The sequence below is a fragment of the Schistocerca americana genome, chromosome 1 (assembly GCF_021461395.2).
Source record: "Schistocerca americana isolate TAMUIC-IGC-003095 chromosome 1, iqSchAmer2.1, whole genome shotgun sequence".
In the NCBI taxonomy this organism is placed as follows: domain Eukaryota; kingdom Metazoa; phylum Arthropoda; class Insecta; order Orthoptera; family Acrididae; genus Schistocerca; species Schistocerca americana.
In genome coordinates this window covers 755316656-755342787 of record NC_060119.1, presented here as the reverse complement: position 1 = coordinate 755342787, position 26132 = coordinate 755316656, and the positions used below count along the sequence as shown (strand labels likewise).

Here is a 26132-nt window from a genome sequence, read left to right as displayed (position 1 = left end):
TCTTCTAACTATAATTTATTGTAGATCCCTTGAACAAAACATTATGCCAAGTTCTTGGAAAGAGGCACAGGTGACACCCATCTACATGGAGGGTAGTAGAAGTGATCCACAAAACTACCATCCAACACCATTGACACCAATTTGTTGAAGGGCCTTAGAACATATTATGAGCTCAAACAAAATGAGGTATCTTGAACAGAATGACTTCCTCAATGCCAACCAGTGTGGGTTTTGAAAACATTGAACATGTGAAAGCTTTAGATCAAGCAAACAAGTAGATGCAGTGTTTCTTGATTTCTGAAAAGCATCAGACTCAGTACCGTACCTGCACTTACTATCAAAAATACAATCACATGGTGTATCAAGTGATATTTGTGACTGGACTGAGGACTTTCTGGCAGGGAGGACACAGAATGTTATCTTGGATGGAGAGTCATCATCAGATGTAGAAGTAACTTCAGGTGTCTCCCAGGAAAGTGTGTTGGGACCCATGCTTTTCATGTTGTATATTAAAGACCTTGCAGACAATATTAATAGCAAAAACAGGCTTTTTGCAGATGGCGTGGTTATCTTTAATGAAGTACTATCTGAGAGAAGCTACATAAATATTCAGTCAGAACTTCATAAGATTGCAAAGAGTGCAGAGATTGTCAAATTGCTCTAAATGTTCAGAAATGTAAAACTGTGCACTTCACAAAACAAAAAACAAATAGTATCCAAGGACTATAATAACAATGAGCCACTGTTGGAATCAGCCATCTCATACAAATCCTGGGTGTAACACTTTGTAGGGATATGAAGGTTCAGTTGTGGATAAAGCAGGTGGCAGACTTCAGTTTATTGGTAGAATACTGGTGAAGTGCAAACAGTCTACAAAGGAGATTACTTGCAAAACACTTGTGCAACCCATCCTATAATACTGTTCAAGTGTGTGGGACCCATACGAAACACGAGTAAAGGGGGATACTGAACGTATGCAGAGAAGGGCAGCAAGAATGGTCACAGGTTTGTTTAATCTGTGAGAGAGATTCACAGAGGTACTGAAGGAACTGAACTGGAAGACTCCTGAAGACATATGTAAACTATCCTGGAGAAAGTCAACTAAGAAAGTTTCACGAAATGGCTTTCAGTGATTACTCTAGGAATATACTACAACCCCTACATATCGTTTACATAGGCATCTTGAGGATAAAATTATAATGATAACTGCCCCCCCCCCCCCCCCCCCCATGAACCATGGACCTTGCCGTTGGTGCGGAGGCTTGCGCGGCTCAGTGATACAGATAGCCGTAGCATAGGTGCAACCACAACGGAGGGGTATCTGTTGAGAGGCCAAACAAACGTGTGGTTCCTGAAGAGAGGCAGCAGCCTTATCAGTAGTTGCAGAGGCAACAGTCTGGATGATTGACTGATCTGGCCTTGTAACAATAACCAAAACGGCCTTGCTGTGCTGGTACTGCGAACGGCTGAAAGCAAGGGGAAATTACAGCCATAAATTTTCCCGAGGGCATGCAGCTTTACTGTGTGGTTAAATGATGATGGCATCCTCTTGGGTAAAATATTCCGGAGGTAAAATAGTCCCCCATTCAGATCTCCGAGCGGGGACTACTCAAGAGGACGTCAGTATCAGGAGAAAGAAAACACGTTCTACGAACTGGAGCGTGGAATGTCAGATCCCTTAATCGGGCAGGTAGGTTAGAAAATTTAAAAAGGAAAATGGATGGGTTAAAGTTAGATATACTGGGAATTAGTGAAGTTTGGTGGCAGGAGGAACAAGACTTTTGGTCAGGATAATAGAGGGTTATAAATACAAAATCAAATAGGGGTAATGCAGGAGTAGGTTTAATAATGAATAAAAAAATAGGAGTGCGGGTAAGCTATTACAAACAGCATAATGAACTAAGTCACGGCTGCAAAATACTAACATAAATTCTTTACCGACGAATGGAAAAACTGGCAGAAGCTGACCTCGGGTAAGATCAGTTTGGATTCCGTAGAAATGTTGGGACATATGAGGCAATACTGACCCGATGACTTATCTTAGAAGACAAATTAAGGAATGGCTCACCTATGTTTCTAGGATTTGCAGACTTAGAAAAAGCTTTTGACACTGTTGACTGGAATACTCTCTTTCAAGTTCTTAAGGTGGCAGGGGTAAAATAAGGGAGCGAGAAGCTATTTACAATTTGTGCAGAAACCAGATGGCAGTTATAAGAGTCGAGGGGCATGAAAGGGAAGCAGTGGTTGGGAAGGGAGTGAGACAGGGTTGTAGCCTATCCCCAATGTTACTCAATGTGTATATTGAGAAAGCAGTAAAGGAAACAAAAGGAAAATGCGGAGTAGTAATTAAAATCCATGGAGAAGAAATAAAAACTTTGAGGTTCGCCAATGATATTGTAATTCGTCAGCGGCAGGAAAGGACCTGGAAGAGCAGTTGAACGGAATGGACAGTGCCTTGAAAGGGGGATATAACATGAACATCAACACAAGCAAAACGAGGATAATGGAATGTAGTCAAATTAAATCACGTGATGCTGAGGGAATCAGATTAGGAAATGAGACACTTAAAGCAGTAAATGAGTTTTGCTATTAGGGGAGCAGGACAATTGATGATGGTCAAAGTAGAGAGGATATAAAAAGTAGACTGGCAATGGCAAGGAAAGTGTTTCTGAAGAAGAGAAATTTGTTAACATCGAGTATAGATTTAAGTGTCAGGAAGCTGTTTCTGAAAGTATTTGTATGGAGTGTAGCCATGTATGGAAGTGAAACATGGATGATAAATAACTTGGACAAGAAGAGAATAGAAGCTTTCGAAATGTGGTGCTACAGAAGAATACTGAAGATTAGATGGGTAGATCACACAACTAATGAGGAGGTATTGAATAGAAATGGGGAGGAGTTTGTGGCACAACTTGACTAGAAAAAGGGATCGGTTGGTAGGAAATGTTCTGAGGCATCAATGGATCACCAATTTGGTATTGGAGGGCAACGTGGAGGGTAAAAATTGTAGAGAGAGACCAAAGAGATGAATACACTAAGCAGACTGAGAAGGGTGTACGTTGCAGTAGGTACTGGGAGATGAAGAAGCTTGCACAGGATAGAGTAGCATGGAGAGCTGCATCAAACCAGTCTCAGGACTGAAGACCATAACGACGACAACAACAACTGCACACACAGTGGAATTCAAACAATTATTCTTCCCATGCTCCATTTGTATACGGAACAGGAAGACATCCTAATAAATGGTACAATGGCATATACCCTCTGCCAAATATCTCACAGTGGTTTGCAGAGTAGGCCTATAGATTTAGATGTAGGGTTCAGGCATTAATGCCACAGTTGACAGTTAGCAGTCTTTCTATTCCATAATTTCTCAAGACAATTAGCATCCTGTGACTGTTCATATTTTCGAAACACAATTGTGAAGTTTGCTAAAAGTTACAAACCTTCCATAGTTTACATTCCAGATTAAAGATGAAAGCAAGCTCAGAAGTGTGTATATGTTAATCATATCTAATAATACTGAGAACACGGTTTTTCCTAAAAATTTCAGATTTCTATTCCTTTCATTATGACATTTTCACAAATACAATTTAGACAGGTCCATAGCATTTTAGCAACACAGAAAATTGAATTTTTTTTTTTGAGGTGTTGTGGAACTTCAACATATATTTTTCAGAAATATCTGGAATTATGATGTGACACATTCACTCTAGACCTGCATGATTTGAGATGAAATCACCCAGCTTGTTTCAGTGTCGCTGCTCTCTTTAATTAGCATGAATAGCAATATGCAGTATAGTGATAGGAAGTTGTTGATATAGTGTAAAGATGAAGTTCGTATGATTTTCTTGTCTTTTGTAAATTCATACCCTGACATATTTCACATCCCTAAATGTCCTCCTTATTGACAGTATCAGCAGGACACTATGAGCCTTGAGGAGGGGAAGAGATCAACAAATGTAATGGACAGTATGGAAGCCTTCAAATGGTGAGGAGGAAAAAAAAGACCTTCAAGGATGTGGAAAGAAGTCACGGCATATATCTAAAAAAAGACAAGCAATAACAAAATACAAGAATACCATAAAAAGTAATCTATATTATGTATTAACAATAAACAATCAATATACAACTTAGCACTGTTCATGTAAGTTTAAACTAGCACTTTTGAAATAAATGTACTACTAAGGAAAGGGCAGGGGAAAGCTCCATCTTCCCTGGTTGTGTTAAAAAGGCAGTGTTTTAACTTCATTGTTAGTTGACTGAATTCTTATTTTTTAAGTAAAATAGGTAAATCTGTGGGCGAATTGTTTTCTTCTGACAATCAGTACTGACGACGACTCATTCATGTGATAAATGAAAGTTGCAAAGTGGTTTAAAAGTCCATTTTAAACTATTGGCTCAGTGGAGGAAGGAAAGGGCATACCACCTCCCGTTTAACCACATTTTGCACAGTGCCGCAATGTTCAAACCAACCTTTACTACGCTGATGAAAATCCCCACTTCACAAAAAAAAAAAAACCTACTGTAACTCGTAGTAAATATGCGTCTGTCATTGCAAATATGATGGCGTAAATAATAACAACAGTCTCCTGCTGTAATTGTTCCTCATGATGTTCATAACTGTAAGAAGAAACTAATAAATGCAAAGTAAATATTGCTATTGGTGGGATTTGAAGAACTACACAATATGTTTCACCCTTCAAAACTTGGTAAGAGTATAAAACTATCCCAAATACACGGCAGATCCGCAATAAATGCAGTGGTTATTACAATAACATTAAAAGCAAAACGTGATCAGAAATTACGCGTTTTTATGCAGTGAACAGTCACACTACCTACACACAACACGCTTTCCGTCGGAAAACGCTTACTATCGAGGAATTGTCTGTACTCTTTAGCGTCACGACAACGTAAACATTGCACGTTGGCGCTCAGCCTTTGAGCAGCCAACCAATGCAATTGAAAATTGTTACGTTTGTGGTGTGGCTGTGTTTGATCTTGATGTTGGCTATACTGTCACTGCCAGTTACTCCAACAGTCCCAAAACAGTCCAATGTTTATTAATGGTGTTTGACAGTAAACACCAAATAAATAAACTTTTGCGTATATAAAGTTTTGGGTGGAAGCTCACAGGTATTTCAGACGAAACTAGGTGTGTTTTTGTAAATATATTACTATACAAAACAAACATATGTACTAATATGTATCCTGCTACTAATAAGTCCACGCAGTCTGTAGCCAATTTAGTGCGCGAAATACACAGTTATGGAGGAATGAAACAAATGCAGTAATAAATACTGTACTCCAATCACTCTGCAGTTGTCACTATCATTCGCTTGTTGTCTCTTGTGAGATTACCTGTACTGACGAATTGATGGGGCAACCAGCGCACTTAAATACCTGTGTTACCACTTCTCAACAGATTCATTTATCGGCACCTTTTTGCGTATAATTATTGTTACTGTTGGTTTGTAGATTTTTACAAAAGTACTGTTGATAGAGGCATATATAACCAAATCTACCGCCTGTAACTAAAAGTTATCTCCTTCAGATCAAAGGGTTCCCCAAATTGCTTACGGTTCACTTTCATTTGAGTAAATGTTTAGTAAACACTTTTTCCTAGTGCAGGCAAAAAAAATTGTGTGCTTATAGCTTAATATTGATGGTTGACTTTGCCATACAAAGCTGAGAGCATCATTAACTGGACAGATAAAATAATAAATATGCTGTTAGAAACGTAATGAGTGTCAAGCATAAAAAGTGAAGGAGACAAGGTAGGAAAAAGCATTACATAAAACTTGTCATAGTATACAGGAACGTGGTGTTTAAATGAAAGACAGCACGTTTGCTATTTGTATCTAAACTGTCATTGCTACAAGATACCTGTAGCAACTTGGAGGTACATATCCAAAGCATGGTGGTGGACAGAGTTTTCTGTGAAACTATTTGACTGCCAAATTTGTCACCTGTAGGTTCAGTCGGCAAGTGTGTAGTGTGTAAATGCTCCCTAAAGTCAAATGGGAATCTGGAGATAGAAGGCATTCTTATTGTGGAACACTATTGGGAAAGTTTAGAAAACTGTCATTTGGAACAGACTGCAGAAAAATTGTATTGCCACCAAAATACTTATACCATAAGAACACACACACACACACACACACACACACACGCAAAGAGAGAGAGAGTGAAAAATCAATTTTCTATGTATACTGAACCTCAGATTTATATTTTATCCTTATCTTATCCAGTTTAAATAACATAAATTCAGTTTTTTTTTATTTTAGTGAATTGAAGATGTCACATTTGTAGAGCTGGTTGCACAATGTACACTTAATGGGGATACTCTTTCCATCACTACATCAATAAAGAGGCATAGGCTGCTGAATTTTGTGATTATATGATACAATAACAAGGCCAAATCAAAGATTGTGCTACCCCCTCCCCTCCCCCCATGGGCTTTGACCTGTGACATCATCAATATGGCAGACACCTATATTTCAAACTTATACATATGGTGACGATGACGTCCCTCATGACATACATGGAGAGACACAAAAATAAAGTAGTTGCAGAAATAACATTAAGCTAACAGGACAACCATGAGGATTACGGGATTTTGTGTGTGTGTGTGTGTGTGGGGGGGGGGGGGGGGGGGGGGGGGGGGAACTGGTATCAGAAGTTTCGTGTGACAGGTATAGCTCAAACAAAGTCCACAAAACTACACACAACTCGTCAAATGCAGTGTGTAACATCATAACATTGCTTATGTAGTTAAAACAATAACATTAATCTTGTAGGTAAGACAAAGTCCATATCATCTATCAATCACAATCCAAGATAATTACCAGCAGCTAACAACACAACACAAAAATTCATAAAAAGAACTACATTAACATCAGTTTCATTATACAACACACACACAGCTATGCTCACAATCACATGTACCCTGGATAGCACAATTTTTTAAAAAATCCATAGAAACACTCTTATCAATGAAAGTCAGCCAACACACAAATCCAGTGATAGCAAAAATCATATGTCATCAACACAATCTCTAGAATGGCCAGCCTAAACTTCTAAAACCATGAACCCCCCAGGTAGAAGCCATCCATTGTCACATATGCAAGATCCAGTAATTTTTTTTTAATCTCATATCTTGTCCACATACACAATACTTCTAATACTTGCCAATTAAACCAAATAACCATAGGAATTTAATCATGGTCAACATTTCATCCGTCATTGCAACAAGCAAGGACCTACAAGTGGACTTCTTTGTCATATCCATAACAACCCAAAAACAAAACATAAAATTAAATCTCCAACTGTAATCAACACAATGCACTAATAAATCCAAACCCAAAAATGAAACTGTTCATGTTACTGCCAACATCAAAATAACACAAACTCTTTCAATATTATTTTTCCATCAGCACTCGAGTAGTCCGATGAATGACTAACAGCACTCACAAACAATTTAGAAACGAACATACCACACTGCCGAGTGCCACCATACTTCATACAATCCACTCTGAATATGTCATACCACCATGAGATTACACAATGGAAAATTCGTCTGGAAATGTGACAACATCGGTTAAAGTGTGGTACTGGGTCTCCTCAACATCTTGGTTGTGGTGGCAGACTGATCTGTAGTGCAGCCCAAGGTCCAGGTTTGGTTGAAAGTTGACAATTTGGTGTTATGTGTGTGTGTGTGTGTGTGTGTGTGTGTGTGTGTGTGAGAGAGAGAGAGAGAGAGAACTCATAGACATACAAAGATTTTTTCATGTTACTGCATTAAGAAAATGTGTAGCTTTGAAAATCTCTGCTGCTTTCTTAGTGTAATTATTAGCTACTAGTGATCTACTAATTTGTTCTTTGCAATTGTGTTAATGTACTGATTACTGTTGAAGAAGAATAGTTATGTTCTGTATGAATGGTGGCTTACTTACAATGAGCTGTCCTGTCTTTATCTGTGTTTTAAAAAGCTAGTATCAAAGCACTGAGATAAATTATGGTGGTTATAAATATATTTACAAATTTCCAAAGTTATTATTTCCGGATTATGTTTGCAATGAATATTTTGTTACATATCCATGATCCAGAATAGTGGACTCTTGTTTTGTACTTTAGGGTTTGTGTTGCATTTTTTATTATACTTGTCATCAATTAAAGCAATAGCACCCCTCAGTTGCAAGAAAGAAGTCTTTGGATCTAGGTTTTGGCACTGCTATGAGTGCCTTCATCAGAAGTAGAACACTCAAACTGGCCTGTAACATAATCACAAAATTATAGGAAAATTTTTTTTAGTGTAAATACTGACTAGAAGTACAAAAAAGAAACAGTACTTACATGTCATGTATAAAACTAAATATCAAGTGATAAAGCTTTAGTCACAAAATTTTTGAAATAGAATACATAGAAGGCAAGCCACTATGGGCTGCTCGCATGTATTGAGCTATGGCAGCATCAGACTGAGGCGCCCGCATTAGCAATTGCGGGCAGGTGAAAATTACACCAAGAGTGCCATCTGGTAGCTGCAAAGACAAACAGGATACTTAACATTCAAAATATAGACAAACAAATGCTACGATGAACATTATTTAGTACATGAAGCAAAAGGCAATATTTTTTTATCTGACAGTAGCAGACACGGTAACAACTAGTCTACTAAGAGCTTAACGGTTTAAAGGCTGAAAACGCCATTTTAGAAATAGAAAGGGAACTGAATAACTTGGCGAGCAGAAAAGCAGTATTAAATGAAATGTAATTAATATAAACCATTTAAAAACAAAAAATTATTAGTTGACTTAGAAAAAATATTTTGGTAACTGCACGGGCACCTCAGTCTGATGCTACTGTAGCTCAACACGTGCAAGCAGCCCATAGTGGCTTGCCTTCTATGTATTCTACTCAAAAATTTTGTGACTAAAGCTTTATCGCTTGATATTTAGTTTTATACTTGACATGTAAGTACTGTTTCTTTTTTGTGCTCCTAGTCAGTACTGAAACTTAAAAAAGTTTTTCATATAATTTTGTAGTTATGTTATAGGTCAGATTGAATGTTTTACTTCTGATGAAGGCACTCATAGCTGTGCTGAAACCTAGGTCAAAAGACTTTTTTTTGCAACCGATGGCTGCTATTGCTTTAATTTTACTTTGTAAACTGTTGCTGACCATGCAGCTATGTTCAAAACTTTAATACATGTCATCATTTATTCTATTTTATTAATTTACTTATCAGGTTCCATGGGACCATTTAAGCCTAAGCTACACAGCCATGTAAAAGTCTGTAGATAGACACAATATGCTGAATTAGAAAAATTATAAACAAGAATTAATAAAAACACCAGAAACCAGAGAGCATGAGAATAAATAACACATAACAGAGAAAAATTCTCAACTACTGCAAGGAAGTCCTGTACATAACAGAGGAGTGTGCCACAAGGCAACTTTTCAACTGTGATTTGAATACTTGGGATTTATCACTCAGTTTTCAGTTCTGTTGTAAGCGTATTGAGAATGAAATGTACGGAATAGTGTACACCTTTCTATACAGTGCTTAAGTAAGTGTTGTCCAAATGTGTATTTATTTCTATATAGTGCTCACCGTATGACTTACATAGTTTCTTCTGAATGTGTCAGTATTGTCAACTACAAATCCTATGAATATATAATGTAATTGGATAGATAAAAAATCTTCTCACCAAGCAGGTGCAGGAGAACATGCATATAAAAAGTATTAAAGTTTGCAAGCTTTTTGAGCTAGTGTCTTCTTCTTCTGGTAGAAGGTTGAAAGTGAGAGAAGAGGGACGAAGGAAAAGGACTGGTGAGGCTTAGGAAAAGGCATCGAATTCGGAAAAGTCACCCAGAAATCTGGGTCAGGTGAGACTTAATAAATGTGATGAGAAGGAAAGACTTATTGTTAGGGGACTGCACTGCACAGAGAGATCAGCCTAGTTCAAAAGCAGATTTCCTGGGCCATCACATCCAATCATCAAGGTATTTTAATCTGGTATTCTATGTCTAAAACCATTGATAGTACCATGTTTATTTGTTTGTGCTTTCAACATTCATGATAATGGCATAGAGTGTGTCAAATACATTACACAAATTTTATTATGTATCAAAAGCAAGAAAACCTGGCTTGGATTGGACTAGGACAGGTGAGGAAATTGGAAGTGGCCACTGTTAATGGAACCGACTCGGAATTACCCTTAGCCACTTATGGAAACCACAGAAAACCTAAATCTGGATGACGAAGTCGGAATTTGAAACATGGTGCTTAACAGAAATAGTTATGATAATATCACATGTATCTAAATCTCATAGTGAGTGTACATTGTGCATAAAAACAATAAGCAATAACATCACTTAAAAAGTTTTGCTTACTCTTCCATAGACTCACAAACTCCTGCCAAAACTATTTAATTCATAAAATTTTGTTGCTCTTCTTGTGTTGGTGGACTAACTTCGTCGAGTTGGTGCATAATCTCAGTTGTACCAGGATAAGAGAAAACAGAAGACCAACAGAGAAATACCTCGCCACTCCTCCCCCCCCCCCCCCTCCATCCTCTCTCTCTCTCTCTCTCTCTCTCTCTCTCTCTTTCACACAAACAACACAGATAGAGCTGTTATCTTCATGAGTGATTAATATTCCTGTGAGCTAACACATTCAATTAAATTATAAAAACATTTCTCAAGTACCCTGCTCAGAAAACCTTTCCTTCTTCCAACCTTGTGACATTTGTTAGTGATAGCTTATTAGCTTATTGAACATCTTTACACCAGAGTATGAATCTCGACTCTGAACCATAGACTGTGAAAATTATTTGTGTGCCTTATGCTGACGTTGTTTTAGTCACAGATTTCTTACTCATGGGTGCACCAGTAAAACTTTAGAGGGGGCCGTCCACACTCAAGCCTTGAAGTGTATCTTTGTAATGCATGTCACAAGTGGCCCTGGGAGTTGTGATGGGAGAGTGGCTGCTTTGTATAGCAAATAACCTAACAATATTTTCATTTTTATCACGAGAGAAATATTAAGTATTCAATGTTATGACCATAACATACTAGATGCTAGAGTCTGATCAAAAGGAATCATCAACAAGTAATTGGAATTGCAATATAATATTATACATAAATTTATATAGTCTATCATAAATAATTAATACCTATTGTAGGCCATCTATTAAAAGTTTTATTTTTATTTGCGTATTTTTCGGAAAAAAAGAAACATTTCATAGACACGAACTTTGGTGTAAGTTTTGTTTAATTTACATATACTGTCAGTTACCAGATTGTTTCAATAAAGTACAGCTTGTGTTGTTAATCCAGCTCAGAAATAAGTGAAAGGGTCATATAGTGTAGATGCAGATCTTTGTTTTCGTTTGTCTCGTCACATAAACAGTGCAAAGTTATTTTATTTAGAAACTTTCGAACTAGTCTTTTGTTTACATACAGTGTGCGTATAGTAAAATCCATTCGGTTGTGATTACATTAACAGATACTAAATTTAAGTAAGTGCTAAGTTCGTGTTGTAAGTGAAAATAAATAACTTTTTACATTTTATTAAAACACCGGAAGCGCTAAACAGTAGGCTCAATTTTTGCTGCTCATAAATATTGAACATTCGTGTTGTGTGTAGCGTGTTAAGTGATTTAATTCTTTTGGAGCATATAATCTGTCTTGTGATGCATGATAAGTGTGGATGTTGCCATACAACAGTCAAAGAGGGAGTGGTATGTGTAGACTGTGGGATGGAATTTCACCGGGGTGCTTGTAGTGGGGAACTGAATGGGGATCTCATTGAGACCCTCCCATGGAGCTGTAGGCTCTGCAAAAAAGACAAGAGAGACACTGAACAGGAGGCATACATTTGTGCCCTTCAGGCTGAATTAGATTACGCAAAATTGGAACTAGATAGATTGAAGGGGAAAAAAGGTCGTTGGAACTGGGTAAAGGTAATAGGCAGTGGGGTAAAGGTAATAGGCAGTGGGCGAAAGGGGAACAGCTCATCAACTTCTTCTACATTTGAGCTATCAGCATCGAATAAATTTGGCTTGTTACCTGAAGTAAGAGGGGAAGAGCCTCATATACAGTATGTTACAGTAGGGTGAAGCAGGCTTCCAGCCAAGAGACTCAGTGTAGGTCGGTACCTGAACCCAGTAGGAAGAAAAGAGTCCTGTTGCTATGTAGTAGCCATAGGAGGGGTGTGGGCCAGATGGTCCAGGAAAAGTTGAGTGTAGGTTGCTAGGTAACAATTATTGTAAAGCCAATTGCTAGCCTTAGCCAGGTGACAGAGGACATAGGAAAATTATGAAAAAGTTTTGGCAAAGAGGATGGGGTCATTATAGTTGGTGGAGCAGGAAATAGCCTGGCTAAGAACAGTAATTAACAGCATTAGAGGTGACCTGGATAAAATAGGAGCAACAACTACACAGAAAAATGTGAGTTTCATGGATATCTTGCAGCCCCATGACCAGCCCTAGGTTAATACTGCTGTGAGCTGTGTTAACTCTGAGTTGAGCGGGTTACTGCTGACTGAAATGAATTCTCATATGAGTGCAGTGCGCATTGCTACAATTGGGAGATGGGGTTATTCTAGACATGCCCTGCACCTGAATAGGAGAGGGAAAGACAGGTTGACTGAACTTCTTGCAGGAAGTCTACAGGGGGCCACCATCACACAATGCAAGATCCCTGTGCTTTCTGATGTCAGAGGGGCACCCTTTATAGGTTAGAATCAAGATTCGGGCAGTGTGTTTTGAAAGATGTCGCTATAACAGAAGAGCCCTACAAGAATGCACAGAAAAGTGAGGTTAGCTTATGTGTTATGTTATGTGGTTTATTCATCTCATTACATACAATTTTCAAATCATTTGATTTGATGTACAGGAGACATGTCAAGGTTTACAAAAGAAACTTTTTTCACTTTTTTTAAGAGAAATACAAAAGTTTACATTATATTTTACATTTCTAAGTTACAGCTACACATGTACATAAAATAATAAATGTATTACAATCCCTGTGTTCAGATTGTGAAGCTGTCCTCAATGAATTCATCGACAGAATAATAACACTTTTCCACCAGGAGAGTAAAGAGCAATCTTTTCAGTGAACCAATTTCCATTTTAAATATATTACTGCCTTTTATTTTATTGAAAATTTTTAACCCCATATACTCTGGCGTTTGGGCATAAAGTTTTAAACGATGTGTTGGAAGTTTGAAGTTATCTCTATGGAGAGTGCTGTAGTTGTGGTCAAAACGGAAATTGTCTAGTGTATGTTGATTTCTATATAGGAACACCACCATCTCATATATGTAAAGTGAGGGGATAGATAGTACTTTTAAATTTTTTAACAGTGGTCGACAGGATTCCCGTTTTTTTGCAACACACATGTTTCTAATTACTTTCTTTTGTAAGACTAGGAGCCTAGTGACATTTGCTGAATTTCCCCAGAAGATTAAGCCATAACGAATAACTGACTCAAAGTAGCAGTGATAAACAATCTTTCTGGTATCCATGTTTGTGGCACCTGACAAAATACACATTGCAAATGCTAAGTTGTTCAGTTTATTTGCTAAGTAATCTATGTGTACCTTCCAATTTAAATTTTTGTCAAGATTTAGGCCTAAGAACTTCACGTGGTTTGCTTCTGTGATATCCTGATCATTGCAAGTTATCTTTATTTCACTCCTTTCTACTGATTTAGCTTCAAATTGCATCATTTTGGTTTTAGTTACATTTAGTTTTAGTCCATTTTGATAGAACCAAGATTCAAGTTTTTCTAAAGTATTTTTGGCTTTTTCTGGAATATTTTCAGATACCTCATTTTCAATTAGAACTGATGTATCATCAGCAAATAAGACTGAATGAACATCAATAGCAAGTGGTAGGTCATTTACGTAAAAAGGAAACAGATAGGGACCCAATATCGAACCTTGTGGGACTCCTTGGGGAACTGTTTTCCAGTCTGATGAATAATTGGTTCCATTTGAAGTTAAAATTACTCTTTGTTTCCTACCTGACAGGTAAGAGCTAAACCATTTTAAAGCAGTGTCTCTGATTCCATACATCTGTAATTTGTGGAGGAGTAGTGCATGGTTCACTGAATCAAAAGCTTTAGTCAGATCACAGAATATACCTGTGACCTTTCTACCTTTATCTAAGGTGGAGCATATTTTTTGGATAAACTCATTTATAGCATTCGCAGTGCTTTTACCCTGTTGGAATCCGAACTGGTTTTTAAAAATTATATCATTTACAGTAAGAAAGTTATTAATTTGTTTTGCTGCAATCTTTTCAGACACTTTAGAGAAGACGGGCAAGAGAGAGATAGGGCGGTAATTCCCCATATCTTCTGTCGATCCTTTCTTGAATAGAGGTTTGATCTCACCATATTTCAATACCTCTGGAAAGCATCCCTGTTCATAAGATTGATTTATAATAGTTGACAGTGGTTGGGAAATAATATCGTACACATACTTGATTACAGATGTTGTTATTTCATCCCACCCATGTGAGGTTTTGTTTTTTAGAGACAATATTTCCTTTTCCACATCCCTTTGGGTTATTTTTTCAAATTGTTTAAAAGATGTGTTCTGGGTGTTTTCCAAATTTGTGATGCCCTGATAGAATGTCATATCCACATCCGATCTTACTATGTTTAGGAAGAATTCATTGAAACAACTTGACATCTGAACAGGGTTTACTATAATTTCATTTTCATGTCTAATTTTCAAAATCTCATGAATTTTTACTTTGGCTCCTAGTTCAGACTGAACAACTGACCACACTGCTTTTGTCTTATTTCTGTGTTCTCGTATGAATTTATTATTTGCTGCTGCTACAACTTTCCTAAATACAGCTTTATACTGTTTGACATAAATAACAAAATCTGGATTTCTGTTTGATTTTAACTCATTGTGGAGCTCTCTCTTTCTGGCACTAGAGATCTTTATTCCTGTTGTAATCCATTTGAGTTTACCATTAACCTTCCTTTGCTTATATCTACGAGGAAATGATTCATTAAATACCTCTAAGAAACAATTTAAGAATTTGTCATAGTTTATCGAGCTTGAACTATTGTAGTTACAGGCCAGCTTATTATACTTAATTTACTGCGGAATAAATCCATTTTACTTTTACTGAGATCCCTTTTTATACACACTTCTGGAGGCTTTAGGTTATTTGCTTTTGGGAGCTCAATAAACAGAGCTGAGTGATCTGAAATACCCAAGTCTAAGCTGTATTTGTGCTTATTTCCACTGTCAAATATGTAGTTAGTAATAATATTATCAATGCAGGTCACTGATCTGCTGTTTTCCCTAGTGCCTTCAGAAAAATTTAGCTTGAAACCAGATTTCTGAATTAAGTCACGAAATTTTGTGGAATCATTGCTTTCAACTAAGACATTTAAGTTGAAGTCTGCTGCTATAACAGCTTTTTTCTTTCTTTCTTTCTTTCTGGAGTTTTTCCAGGAGGCATTCGAATTTGGTTAAAAACACTTTTGTTACCGCACATCCAGGAATTCTGTAGATTGCTGTAACCAATGTATTCAGATCACTCAGCTCTACAGAGCAACTTTCAAACACGCTCTCTTCATTTAAATAATTAAAACTATCTCTTACTGTATAACTTATGGAAGAATTGACAAGAATGCAGGAGCCTCCACGAGATTTGCTTATTCTACAAAAGCTAGCAGCTACCTTAAAATTATTAATACTATTTAGTACTTTTATACTATCTTCTGTTAACCAGTGTTCATTTAGGCAGATTATTTTAATATTTACGGATTCTGAAAGCAGAATTTTTAGTTCGTCGATTTTTGGGAATTTACGATTTGGTAGTTCTGCCCCTAAGCCATTTATATTCAAGTGCATCAATAGATCAATTTTGCTTTTAGTTATTTCACGTGCATCCTTTGTTTGGTACCTAAACTTTTTATTTTCAGTTTGAATTTTTTCTTTGTCACCCCTATCACAATGAATTAGTTTCCCTTGCTTCTTAGGACTTTACACACGTCTATGAACATTTTACTAAGGTTCACAGAGCCTAATCTATTCAAGTGCAGGCCGTCTTTTCCCAGACACTTGCAGTTTAAGAATTTGTTTGGGTCAGTGAATACCGCACCGAGTCTGTTGCACTGTTCCACCAAAATATCAGAGGATTGAGTAATAAGGTAGAAGAGCTTGTTGTGCTTGCAAAATTTAGAGGAAAAGATAGACATCCTGTGCCTGTCTGAGCACCACATAATCACAGGGTTAGATAAGTTACATATAAAAGATTACAGTCTAGCAGCTTACTCATACAGAACTAATATGGGAAAAGGGGGTTGTTTCATATATTAAGTCAGAACACAAGTTCAAAAGCATTGAAACAAGTAGATTTTTTAGTAATCAGCACATAGAAGTGTGTGCTTGTGAATTAATGTTGAAAAACAGTTCACTTTTAATTGTAACAGTATATAGATCCCCACAGGGTAATTTTGAACTATTTATGAGGAACCTGGATTCCTTACTGTGCTGTCTGTCAGACATCAGCAAGCAGTTAATAGTCTGTGGTGACTTCAATGTAGATTTTGTAATGGATTCTGACAGGAAAAATGATCTGGAAACCTTATTTGGATCCTACAATTTGCTCTCAGTAGTTAACTTTCCAACACGTGTGGATAAAGATGTAGGCCCCTAACTGATAATGTCTTCTTTGATGAGGCACAAAGCAAGAAAATAACTTTTTACCCAGTAACAAATGCTCTCTCTGATCATGATGCACAATTAGTCAGGATAAATGACATAGTGCCTTACAATGTTGATATACCTCAGTGGAAGTCAGTCAGAGAATCATTAATGACTACAGGGCAAATGTTTTTAAGAGTAGTTTACAAGAAACAACCTGGGTGAAATTTATAAAGAACCAAATGCCAATATAAAATTTAATCTATTCCACAACAAATTTACATCATTATTTGAAAATAGCTTTCCGCATAAGCTAATCAGAAGGGACTTAAACAGCCATGTAAAAAACCATGGATCATTAAGTTAATTAAAGTATCTTATGAAAGGAAAAGAGAAATGTATCTTTAGGCAAGAACAAGTAGAGATCCTGCAGTAGTTGTGCACTGCAAAAACTACTCAAAATTACTAAGAAAGGTTATTAAAAAATCAAGAAATGTGCACATAACGTCAGAAATCAGTGTGTCTGACAACAGAGTTAAGGCAATATGAAGTACAGTGAAGCAAGAGACAGGACAACCAACCATACAAGAGGATAACATTACTATTGAATTGAATGGAAGGGTTATAAATGACAAGTCACAGGCAGCAAATGTATTTAATAACCATTTCTTAAACATAGTAGCAAGCATAGGGTCCAACAGTTCAAGAGAAAGATCACAGCAATATATTGAAGTAACTCTCATAAAATTACATCATATGAATGTTCCACCAACTTCTTCTTCTGAAATTAAGAGAATCATATATTCTCTCAAGAATAAAAGCTCTTCTGGTTTTCATAGTGTTTCCAATAAAGTACTAAAGATTTGTTACCATATAATAAGTCCGGTATTGTCAGAAATATGTAACGCATTACGAACTCAAGGCATTTTTCCAGAGAGACTAAAATATGCCGTTGTTAAACTCATCTCTAAGGAAGGTGATAAGAAAGGTGTCGGTGGCTACCGACCTATTTCACTGCTGACATTATTTTCCAAAATTTTGGAGAAAGTGATGTTTTCTACAGTAGTATGTTACCTTGGCAACAATAATATCCTCAGCAAATCACATTTTGGGTTTCAGAAGGGTTGCTCTACTGAGAAAGCCATTTACGTGTTCACACACCAGATATTACAAGAATTAAATAACAAAAAAGCATCAGTAGGGATTTTCTGTGTTCTATCCAAGGTATTTGGTTGTGTCAATCATAGTATGCTCCTAGATAAATTGAAGTTTTATGGGATTGTTGGTATAGCCAACCAATGGATCATGTCATATCTAACCAAAAGAAAGCATAAAGTAGTACTTAGTAGTGGGACATAATTCTGCCTGTGGAGAAATCACGTATGGGGTTCCCCAAGACTCATTCTCAGGTCCACTACTGTTTCTCATATATGTAAATCATCTACCGTCTAATGTACAACAAGCAGAATTAATTCTTTTTGCAGATGACACCAGTATTGTAATCACTCCCAGTATACATACAGAAATGGAAGAAATGGTGAACAAAGTTCTCCAATAGTATCATTGACTGGTTTTCTGTGAATGGTCAAGACCCTGAATTTCACAAACACACATCATGTTCAGTTCTGCGCCTCTAAGGGTACTGCACGAGTGATAAGTGTAACACATGGTGATGAAATAATACATAGGGTGGAAACTTAAAAATTCTTAGGTGTCCATATTGAAATTGGAAGAAAAACATTTTGGAACTCCTAAAACAACTTAGTTCAGCCACATTTGCATTTACAATCAAAGCAAATTTTGGGGAGAGAGAAATCAGTAAGTTGACATATTTTGCTTATTCTCATTCAGTAATGTCATATGGACTAATGTTCTGGGATAACTCCTCTTTAAGAAAGAAGATCTTCATTGCCCAAAAATGTGTTGTAAGAATAACATGTGGTGCTCACCCATGATCATCTTGTCGACATCAGTAAGGAGTTGGGCATTCTGACTACTGTTTCACTGCAGAGTGGCTAAGTCTATTACAGAGACTAACTTCACTGTCCCGACTGCCTGATAGAAGCTCTTCAGTACTTTCTGTCCATACTAGCACCCTACATCAGAGTCACGCAGCTATAACCTAAACGCTCGTCAGCGACTATCTCTGGCTACCTGCCTACAGCCCACTCCTCAGCCCAAGTTGGCTGCTGCTATCCACGCTGACTACTGTCGCTCCCGAGAGCCTAACCTCCAGAAAGAGAGCGGAGTGGCATGCTCCTGAGAATTGTTAGCTTTCCCCCTTCAACCCCGCCAGCACTTGGCATGACATAGCGTCAAATACAACTTGTCCTTATTTGGTATTGTTTAATTATTAATTTCGTTATTTTTCTTCAAAAGCTGGGTGGAGGGATGGAGATGCCTCTCCCTATATGGTCATGCACTGTGTCCTGAGCCCTTCATTGGCTCCTCATGATGTAGTGCTGTCCCCGTCTTTCTTTCTCTCTCTGCTCCCAGACTTCTCTCTCCAACAAGAAGTGCTCTGTGTTGATACTCCTAATTGACTGCTTATCAGAGTTCCCCTACACAGAGCTTCTTTTGTCTCTTCATAAGTTGGAATCTGTTTACTTTCTTATTGCGCACAGCTGCCCAGCGGTTTGGACTTCTGGCTCAGCTATCCAGCTGCGTCTTGTTTCTTACGACCCCTCTGGCACGCCCAGCATCCAGCTTTACATTTTAACTCACTTAATGTTTACGTACTGTTTCCATTGTACCGCCTGAGAACGATTGTAAGTAGACTTGGCTTTCTCCTGCGGTTACAACACCTCCCCCACCAGGGAAATTGGCATTACTCCTGAGAGTAGCGTCAATTGTGACTCTTTTCTTTTTATTACATGCTTTACAGATTTTACATTTGTTTGTTACATCAGCACTTGACATGTTATATTTTCATTACACACTTGGTAAACTAAAGTCCATTAAGCCTTTGGCAAATCACAACTACATTATACATGGATAACATACAATAATACATAAAATTATATCAAAATACAGTTTCATTTAACATTGATACATACATTTATACAGTTTTCATAAACATTGGTAAATACAATGACATTTCAAATACATCTTCATTAAGCGTGGACAAGAACATTGGTACAGTGACATTACACATTTTATAAGAAAAAAAATTTTTTTTTTAATCACACTTTTGGTATACATATTTTTATTATTTACGTTTATTTATCGTCTGTTTCTGAACAAAACTGCCTCTTCTTGGCCTTTTCCACACCTTTCATATATTACTACATCTATTTGTCTTCTAGTTAAGCTAGTTTCTGGGTATGGGTTTACAATGGTGTTTCTTATGCATACTGTGCTACAACAATCACTATCTTCAAAATATTTCCATATGCTGTTAAAACAGTCTTTGCAACATCTGCATTGTTTGCAACAGCATGTTATTATAATAAGGATAATTATTGCTACTGACACATACGTGGCTACGGAATAGTGTGTGAAATACCTGGAATATTTCAATTCTTCCTCCTGTCTCTCTACCATTCTCTGGACATCATCTAATCTTTTCCCTGTGATTTTTAAATCATCTAACTGCGTTACTACATGATCCAATGATAAATGTAACGTTAACATTGAGACATTTGGCTTTTCTTCATTTGCAATACAACAATCGAATTCTAGATTAATCTGCGGTTTTATGTCTTTCTTTTATGCATTACTGTGAATTAATCTGTCTGTTTGTATGAACACTCTGGTTCCATATACTTTACATTTACTATAGAAACTTATTTTGCCTACCCCGTTCATTATTACGTCCTTTGAAGGTTCCTTTCCACATAGTACCATTAAGCCTTCTTCCTTAGAAGCAAAGTATAGCCTTTCATTACTATTTAGATGTATCCAAAGGCTCTGATTCAGTGTGACCACTTTTCGCTCACAATCTTCCAGAATTTCTATTGTCGGTTGCAACAACTTGGCTTCACGCTCTTCATAGTCAAATGTTGATAGCAAGGCAAATGACTGTTTGCACAGTCGCCTATTCTTACTTAGTTGTTTGCATTTTAGTTGATCCGCAGAAAGTTTTGTATATCGCCGTTTGGATTCACCTATTAGTAAGAATTCTTTTTCTGGCTGTATGTACACATATCTCCCTTTCATCTCTGGGATCTCTTTAGGTAATGGAAGTACTCTATACAGGTTGAAATTAGTATTATCTATCAATGGAATGTTAATTACATGCCCTAGTATGCTACCTGAGATGAAAACATTTAAATCAATTATTCTTAATAATAGGTAACCTGAGGATTCAGCTACAGGAACAGGAAACTTTACATCTTTTAGTTCATCCCGTATTAAACTTGAAGTATTTTACAATTTGGACCGGGTTAATGATATGAGGCTCCAGTATTCCCTTTTGAGCATTTACAATAGCATTTTTCATTTGTTCGCATTCCTCCTCAATTTGACCAAACACAGCCGCTAATTTTAATACCTGTGGCAAAGGATGCTACACGTTTGAAGCCCATGTCTGTTTCTTTTACATATTCTCTCATGAACCGCTCTAATCTTTGCATGCCTGTTTTTAAAACGTGTTCGTTTGATTCTAACGTATACACTGTCCTATTCATTCCTGCCTATGTGACCCTTACCACTGCCACTTGTTTCTTTGTTAACCTCAGCAACCCTTCTGAGTTTCTCTCCATAGCATCAATTCTTTCTTTATAGTGTGCTGCGTCTGCTTCATTAAAAGTCTCGAACAGTATTTTACTCACCTGCCCAACGAAGTTGAAAACTCCTCTCTTCCTTCTGGTTTCATTTTTCGTCAGCTGTAATACTGATTGTCGCAAACCCGTGATCTTTTCCACGTGATGTGTTACTTGTTGATCTACTAACCTACACTCTATTAATCCTACGTTCAATTGTTTAAGTGTTTCTCAGCACCTTTGTACTGCTGCCCTCCCATGCCTTTCCACCTTCTGAAACCTTTCTGTTATTGCATCTACATTCACATATGTAACTATTCTCCATGTGATACTATATATTTCTACTTGTCCTCTATTACATAATATAATCCTGATGAGCTTGGAAACTGTGTCACTTGGAAATCGTTTGTTGCATACTCTGATGCAGCGATGTTGTATGTTGCTACCACTATGATGAGTTTCACAACTTGCCACTTGAGTGCCATACCTGAAATTTAAAGATCTCTTTCAACCTGTTGGCATGTACTTTTGTTTCCTTATTTCCCTTAATTTTTATTACTACATTAGAACCTTCCACTTTTAATACTTAAAATGGACCTCTCCATTGTGAATCTAATTTCCGAGATCTACCACGTCTCATCGACTTGTCGTGCAGTGACACTTTATCTCCTACCATGAATTCTTTTGGATTCTGTGTCATGTCATACTGTCCTTTACTAATTTTCTTACTCCTTATAATCGAGTCTCTAGCCACTCTGTGGGCTTCCTGCATTCCCGCTCTTAGCCTATTTGCATACGATTCATAATCATAACTTACCTGTTGTGTTTCCTGCTGCAGTACTCCTGGTATGTTGACCGTTCTTCCATATAATAGTTCGAATGGTGTGTAACCTGTGCTGCTGTGTGGTGTAGTGTTGAACACAAAAATTGCATACGGCAGCCACTTGTGCCAAAACTTTGATCGCCTGTTACAAAGTGTCTTTGATACTCTACAAATGTTCTGTGACTTCTTTCTAGTGCACCATTTCATTCTGGGTCGTAAGCTGTGGTATGTGTGTGCGTAACCCTCAACAATTTACACACTCTATTAAAAATGTCACTCAGATAATTCTGACCCTGGTCTGTTAACAAGACTGATGGAATTCCATATCTTAATACAGTGTTTTCCACAAACGCTTCAGCTACCGTTTCGGCATCTTGTTTTTCAATCGGAACGGCTAAGGTAAACTTACTTAAATCATCCTGAAATGTTAACATGTACCTTTTTTCTGTACTGGATACATCTAGAGGACCCACTATATCCATCGCGCATTTTTCAAGTACTGTTTCTGCTGTGCCTGTTATTTCTAATGAACATTTCCTAATGCAATTTTCAGTATCCCGCTTCATTCCGCACCACTGCTTGTACGCCTTGACTCTTTCTAGTGTCCTATGCATTCCCTGGTGCCCTCCCAAGGGATTATCATGCATCTCTTTCAGTATGTTCTCCTTTTCCTCATGACTAATTTCCTCTTTTCCTCTTTGCTATTCGTTTCTGTTCTATTTCAGCCGACACTTGCCGCACATTTGCAGGATTTTGTTCCCCACTTGCTTGTGGTACAGAGATCATCTCTGTCTCCGTATTCTGCCTCGCATCTAGCTCTTCCTTCCCTTCATGCCTTGTTCTGCTTAGCACATCCGCATTACTGTTTAGCTTTCCTGGCTTACCTCATAATCATACTCCTCGTGAGTCAGTCTCCACTACAGGAGTCTCGAACTCGGATCTTTGACATTAAATAGCCATGTTAGTGGCTTATAGTCCATCACCACAGTAAACTTTCGGCCATATACATATGGTCTAGACTGTTTTACTGCATACACTATAGCCAACAAGTCCTTTTCCGTTGTATTATAGTTCAGTTCTGCTGTGTTCAGTGCTCTGGATGCATATGCAATGGGCAAGTCTTCGCCAACCTTCTTTCCTTGCGATAACACGGCTCCCAATGCGGCGTTACTCGTGTCCATTGTGATGATAAATGGTTTTGTAAAATCAGGATACTGAAGTAGCAGAGGGTTTATCAGTTTCTCCTTCAGCTCCTCGAATGCATTGTTCTGTCGTTCGGCCCATTCATACTCCACTCCTTTCTTTAAGAGCTCATGGGGAGGTTTTGCAATTTTGCTAAAGTTTGCCATGAAACGGCGGTAATAACCTATTATTCCGAGAAGCCCTTTTAATTGTTTGGTTGTTCTCAGTTGTGGGAAGAACTTCACCTTCTCCACCTTTGCCATGTCCAGTGATATTCCTTTGTCAGTAATACAGTGACCAAGGAAGATTACCTCCTTCCTCAGAAGTTCACACTTGTCTGGTTGCAGCTTCAAATTGTGCTCTTGCAACCTGTCAAATATTTACTGGAGCTTGTCGTTATGCTCCTGCAGGTTTTTCCCATAGCATACTATGTCATCCAAATATACAAAACATTTAACACCTTGCAAACCTGCCAAGACTGTATTCATCAGTCTATGGAAACATCTTGGGGCTCCCTTCAGTCCCATAGGCATTCTCTTATATTCATAATGTTGATAGTTCGAACTGAACGCAGTTTTTTTCTCTGTCCTCATCCATCAGTATCTGATGGTATCCGCTTGCAAGGGCAAGCATCGAGAAGTATTTTGCTTGCCCTAGCTGGCCCAAAATATCGGAGATATTCGGTAGTGGAAATGCATCGCCTACAGTGATGTCATTTAATTGTCTGTAGTCCACTATGATTCTCCATTTCTGCTTGCCACTGACGTCTAACTTCTTAGGAACCAATAGTAACAGTGTGTTCCAGGCGCTCGTACTTTTGACCTGTTCTGTTTGCTCTTTTAGCACTTCCTTTTGCACTTCAGGGATCCTATACAGTCTAGCATTTACTACCTTCCCCGCATGTTCCGGCGCAATTAGTATTCTGTGCTTCATTGCAGAAGTATAGGACAATCTGTCACCTGGTAGATGAAATACATCTCCGTACTCCACGCAAACCTCTACTAGAGCAGTTTTCTCTTCAATGTTCAAGTGATCCACTATTAACTGCCTTCGCAACACACTAGCACGACTTTCTGTCTTTCTTAAGAAGTCAGTGCTACCTTTTACTTCGCGTACTTTTACAAGTCTTTCTAATTCTTCCGTCACTAACCTGACGTTTCCTAACTGAACTCCATCCTCTAACACGTTCAATGCACTCACTATGCATTTACCATTTCACACTTTTACTAAAGATTCAGGTACATGCACCCCTTGTGCAGTCTCCTGCCTTGGAATAATCATCTCTTTTTCGAGTCCCCTTGGTACATTTCCATCCACCCTCAATAACATTATTCTTTCCTCTCGGGGCCCTATTTCCCCGCCTACTTCTGAATCTGATTTGATCTCATATCCCTTTGGTTCCTCCTCTACTATTAAGGGTATATCTCGTCCTTTCAGTCTTATTACTTTACCTGCATAGTCTTAACTTGACTCTATGCTCTGTCAAGAAATTCCTGCCTATTAATCCATCATAAGGAATATCTAGTCCTCTCCCATACACATGAAATTTCTGTCCTAGTTTTTCTCTACCGCTCACACTTAAGTGTATCTGTACCATGCCTATTGTACTGACGGCTTCACTGGTCACGCCTTCTAACCGAAGCCTTTCCGTTTCATTTATTCTAAGCACACTTGTTCTCTTGAGAAAACGCAACTGTGCTCCAGTGTCTATTAATAACTTCAAATACCTCTTTAACTCTATGCAATACAATATTAAAACATCATTCTCTGTTGCACCGTCGATTGCCCTAACTGTGGGTTTACCTATCACAACAACGTCCAACTGTGCGGCCTTGCCACCTCATAGTTTCCCTGCACTACTTTGTTGGTTTTACTAGATACTGGCAACATGCCATTTCTCCAGGCGTGCCAGGGCCCTTCATGACAGTCTTTAGCATAGTGGCCCTGCCTCTTACACTTGAAGCAGGCTATGTCTTGTACCCTTGTACATGGGACTCCACAGCTCCCTGGTAGGTTACATTGTGGGCATCTCCACTCCTGTAACCCTCCATTGGTTTCTCTATGATTTCCTCTGAAATCTCTTACATGTTTCGGATGAACCTTCCTTAACCTCACCTGGCATTCTGCCTCTGTAGTTTGTGAATTCTTTGCCCGTCATTGCTTGTACTCTGCTCTCTGGCCTATTCTTCCTACACTTGCTTGCAATGTGACCTCTCAACCCACATGTGAAACATTTCAGTTCTTTAATATCTCTAGCACTCTTCACTGCTTCCTTTGCATGCTAACTCTACTACTGCTGCTGCTAGCATAATTCCATCGCTGCTGACGGGTGTTGATATGTATCAAAGGGGACAGGTGAAAATGTGTGCCCCGACCGGGACTCAAATCCGGGATCTCCTGCTTTCATGACATGATATGTATCAACGCCCGTCAGCAGCTGAAGGTATTAATATAATTCTAATTTCATTCTAGACAGCTGCAGGTCATCAATGGCGTCTGTTCTTTCAGACATGTCCGAAAGGACAGACACCATATCCATATAAGTATATAGTTCTGGCAATACCAGCCATGACCTCCTCCTTCTGTGCAGATGCATACATATTCCCCGAACTCTTACGGGACTTGGTAAGAATGTCTTCCACAAGTAATGAGTGTATGGGTTGGCACACTACGAATGTGGTGTGTGGACATACAAGGTGAGAATGTGAGTCTCGTGGGAAGTGTGCGTGAGATAGTCCGT

General features: G+C 38.0%; 2 protein-coding genes across 5 annotated transcripts in view; one reads left to right on the top strand and one right to left on the bottom strand.

Annotated features, from left to right (window-relative positions):
- LOC124611465 (mannose-6-phosphate isomerase) overlaps window positions 1-4970 on the bottom strand; it is a 114302-nt gene extending 109332 nt beyond the window's left edge. The window contains exon 1 of one of the 3 annotated variants that reach the window (XM_047140248.1): window positions 4839-4970. The gene's annotated coding sequence lies outside the window, so the exon portion shown is untranslated. Of the gene's footprint in view, window positions 1-4808 lie in introns of all 3 variants that reach the window. The other 2 variants (XM_047140249.1, XM_047140250.1) reach the window with 2 other exon arrangements.
- Window positions 4971-5024: 54 nt separating this feature from the next.
- Window positions 5025-26132, top strand: part of LOC124545318 — a 49582-nt gene continuing 28474 nt past the window's right edge. Inside the window, exon 1 of one of the 2 annotated variants that reach the window (XM_047124229.1) lies at window positions 5025-5136. The gene's annotated coding sequence lies outside the window, so the exon portion shown is untranslated. Of the gene's footprint in view, window positions 5156-26132 lie in introns of both variants that reach the window. The other variant, XM_047124223.1, reaches the window with a different exon arrangement.